Source organism: Acomys minous, assembly GCF_964271855.1.
Source record: "Acomys minous genome assembly, chromosome: 7".
Taxonomy (NCBI): Eukaryota; Metazoa; Chordata; class Mammalia; order Rodentia; family Muridae; genus Acomys; species Acomys minous.
Window position 1 is genome coordinate 22,562,125 of NC_140488.1, and position 4,447 is coordinate 22,566,571.

General features: G+C 45.2%; 1 pseudogene across 1 annotated transcript; it reads left to right on the forward strand.

Annotated features, from left to right (window-relative positions):
• The first annotated feature begins 454 nt into the window (after positions 1–454).
• LOC311602095 (ribosomal oxygenase 2-like) lies at positions 455–3,976 on the forward strand (annotated as a pseudogene). The gene is made up of 2 exons: positions 455–553; positions 2,934–3,976. The product of its transcript is annotated as a ribosomal oxygenase 2-like (transcript).
• The last annotated feature ends 471 nt before the right edge of the window (positions 3,977–4,447 follow it).

Below are 4,447 nucleotides of genomic sequence, written 5' to 3' on the forward strand. Positions count from 1 at the left end.
AGAGGGCATCTTTCTTTCATCCAAGAGACCACACAGCAGACAAGAAGCGAGGCCAGCTCTCCCACAGTAACCGAGGCCAGCTCTCCCACAGTAACCCGAAAACCTCACATCTAGGGCCAGCTTTACTATGCTGCCTAGGCCTTGTGTAGGTTTCTATCCCCAAGTGCTGCACTAGGTGAGAAGCAGTGCCAGCTTTTCCATTAAAATGCCCTTGGGGCCAGTGCCACCATGCAAGAAGTAAAAGGGGGGCATCTCTCCCTCACCCATGTCACCATGTGGCAGACAAGTGGTGGGATCAGCTTTCTTGCTTTCATGACCCACCTGCTGCAGGTGTCAAGGGACAAGGGGGAGGAGGGTATCTTTCCCTTATCCATGCCGCCACACTGGAAACGACTGGCAGGGCCAGCTCTCGCACATTCATAACCCCGGTGCTAGCTCACTCCCAACTCCTGAAATGTGTGGAGGCCACTCTCACAAGTACTGCAGCTGGCTAAATGTGGGGTCAGCTCTCCTGCTGTTATGCTCCCCCAGGGCCAGCTCCCACAATGCTCAGGTGAGTGGTGTGGCCAGTTGGCAAAGCCCTAAGGTATCAATATGTCCCTGGGTTGCATCTCAAACCAGGGCAAGGTGCGAGCTTTAAATGGCCACCAGAAATGCACCATGGGGCCCTGACAGGGAGCTAACCTGAGATGACTATCAGTCTTGTGCCACACAAGCTCGGAAGAGGGCACACTATGCCCGAGACATCACCTGCCTGGTACCAAAATGCACAAGTGGGCCCCATTCGAGGGTTGTCTCTTGGAATCACTCCTGCCTGGGGCCCACGGTCTTAGACTGAATTCTTCTAGTCTCTGGTTTGAGCTGTCTAGGCCTGCCTGGCAGCAGTCTGATGATCATCTCAGACTTGCTTTTCTTAAGGAATGTTAGGCTACTAATCATTCAGATGCTCATAAGTCAGAATACTGAGCATAGTGACCTGACTTCTCTTCATGATGGACTGTAAAGTATAAGATGAAATACACCCTGTTCTCTCAGCTCAAAAATAAAAAATAAAAAAGAACACTGAGCCTAGACATGGCCTCTCTCCTCTTTGCCACCTACTGACACGCATGTGACACAGCATCCACACCTGCAGTGCCTCTAGCGGCAGTTCTACACAGCCTTTTGACTTGTGTATACTTTTAGCAGTTCTATAACCTCTTTATCGGGTCTCCATGCTTGCTCTCTCTGATGGCAGATGCTTCACATTCACAAGGTTGCATGGAAGAAACATCTACTCCACCATTTTAACTCTAGCCCAAGAAGTATTTTTAAGTCTGTATTCAAAGGTAGAATCTGAGTTATACTTTCAGAAGTGGTGGCACATGCCTATAATCCCAGCATTCACAAAGTGTAGGCAGGAGAATTGCTGTGAGTTCAAGGCCAGCACGGAACACATAAGTGTAGTCTTGTCTACCCAAAGTGGTAACATTTCATTGTAGAACTCAAGATTTCTTAAAAACTATGTAAAATTTAAGGCATATTTGGATCTCTGAGCACAGTGGAGATAGAGGCAAGAGGATCAGGAGTTTAATGCAAGCTTCGGTGAAACACAATCTGAAAAGAAAACCCCCAAAGATTAACAAACAGTACAACAAAACCAAACAAACCAAGAGATGCCTCCATCAGTAAAGACTTGGATTTGATTTCCAAACCCACACAAAGTGTGGGACACAATGGTGCACATGTATAATCCCATTGCTGGGGGCTTGGAACAAGTAGATTCTGGGGCTCCCTGTCCATCCAGCCTAGCTGCTTGTCAAGACCAAGGTTAATGAGATTTGTCTCAAAGGAGGCCTACAAAATTTCTGAGATGATACTGAGGTTGTCCTCTGGCCTCCACATGGACTCACACTCATGCATGTGCACACTCACACATGCATAAAAACAAAGCCAAACAAAACTAAAACTATGTATATAATGAAAGCATTTTGGCAATTTGAAATGACTTCATTTTTTCAATTAAAATGTAGAAGAAAATGCTTGTATAGTTTATTTAATGCAGAGGAAAAAAGAAAGTCTTATAAGCCTTTCATATCTGAGTGTCTTATAAAAGACTGAGCGGGAGACCATTGTGTTTCTTCTTCTTCTTCTTCTTCTTCTTCTTCTTCTTCTTCTTCTCCTCCTCCTCCTCCTCCTCCTCCTCCTCCTCCTCCTCTTCCTTCTTCTTCTAAATAATTGAACCAAACAAAAGTAAACATTTAAACAACTTAAATTCTGAGCTAGACTAGATGGAAGTGGGGCAGAACTATAGCAAGTAAATCAAGTCAAAGTCAGAATAGGGTAGACTATGTCCTTAGTTAACTTTTTTTTAAGTAGGAAGAAAACAGATTTAATGAATATGCTGCATGAGCAGAGAGCTGGGCTGTAACAAGACTGTCTGCCTTGACATTCCACTCACTGTGGACTTTGGCATTAATTTTGAGTCCTTAGCAGTATTGCATTTAAATGGTATTTGTCTTAATTTCTAAGGTTTCCAGTGCCCTCACTCTTTTGTGCCTGCAAGAAATGCATCACTTGCCTCCACTTTAATTTTGATCCTGTCTTACAAGTTCAGTCAACCCCTGCTAAATGCTATAGTATATTTAGCTTTAAAAAAATCTGGGTCTTCAGGTCCCCTGGATGGGGAGGCTTGGTGGCACTCAGAGGAAGGATAGCAGGCTACCAAGAAGAGACTCGATACCCTATGAGCATATACAGGGGGAGGAGGTCCCCCTCAGGAACAGTCATAGGGAAGGGGAGTAAGGGGAAAGGGGGAGGGAGAAATGGGAGGATACAAGGGATGGGATAACAATTGAGGTGCAATATGAATACATTAATAAAATATTTTTTAAAACCTGGGTCCTGGCACAACAAGCCTGCAGGGTTTGCATTTCCTCCCTACTGTGCCAAAGAAAGCAAAGCCTACAGAAGAGGGGAAGGCAGGAGAGTCTGTTCCTTGCAAGGAGGTGAAGGTGTCGGTATCTAGCAGGCTTTCTGTATTAAATTTTGACAGCCCCAGCAGTCTTTTTGAAAGTTTGAAGTAGAGACTATTTTCAAGGAATTCTGGGAATAAAAGGCCCTTCTCATTCAGAGGGATGACCTTCCCTGGCTACATATTACCAGTCTCTGTTCAGACTCTCAGATCTAAAGAGTCTCTGCAACCAAGGGGTGTACTATGAAAGAGATATGAACGTGTGCCGGAGCATCAATGGGAAGAAGAAGGTTTTAAATAAGGACAGCAAAGCACACTTTCTTCAGTTGAGATAAGATTTTGATTGGAAGAGGGCAACAATTCAGATTCACCAACCGCAGAGGTTTAAGGATGAGCATTGGAGGATCCAGGAAAAGCTGGAATGCTACTTTGGCTCCTAAGTGGGCTTGAATTGTATACATAGCTCCTACAGGGTCTCAGGGCCTCCCTCCCCATTATGATGATGTCGAGATTTTTATCCTGCAGCTAGAGGGAGAGGAACACTGGTGCCTGTAACTCCCCAACTGTGCCCCTGGCACAGGAGTGCAGCGTGGAACCTGAGGACCACATTGGCACACCAACACGTGACTTCCTGCTGAAGCCTGGTGATTTGTTGTACTTCCCCAGAGGGACCGTTCATCAGGCAGAAACTCCTGCAGGCCTGGTCCAGTCCATTCACGTGACCATTAGCACCTACCAGAACAATTCACGGGGAGATTTCCTTTTGGATTCCACTTTGGGGTTTGTATTTGACACTGCAAAAGAAAGCGTGGCATTAAGGGCTGGAATGCCCTCGCAGATGCTCATGGTGGAACCCCCAGCTGTTGCAACAAAAAGTTGAGCTGCTTTCTGAGGACTCTCGCAGACCAGCTACAAGGTAGAAAAGAACTGCTATCATCACACACGAAGAGGGATTTCATCGTGCACAGACTCCCCCACCCCTTACCAAGTGGGAAATGGAACAGAGATGTTGGAACCAGATGAAAAGTTGCCTTTCTTTAAGTGTCTCTCAGCCATTTGATATTCCTCTGTTGAGAATTCTCTGTTTAGTTCTGAGCCTCATTTCTCAATTGGGTTATTTGGTTTGGTGGTGTTTAATTTCTTGAGTTCTTTATATATTTTGGATATTAGACCTTTGTCAGATGTAGGGTTGGTGAAGATCTTTTCCCAGTCTGTAGGCTGTCGCTTTGTTCTCTTGACAGTGTCACTTGCCTCACAGAAGCTTCTCAGCTTCATGAGGCCCCATTTATTAATTGTTGACATTAAGGCCTGGGCCGTTGGTGTTCTGTTCAGGAAGTTGTCTCCTGTGCCAATATGTTCCAGGCTCTTCCCCACTTTTTCCTCTAACCGATTTAATGTCTCTGGTTTTATGTTGAGGTCTTTAATCTACTTGGACTTGAGTTTTGTCCATGGTGACAAATAGGGATCTAATTGCATTTTTCTACATGTAGACAT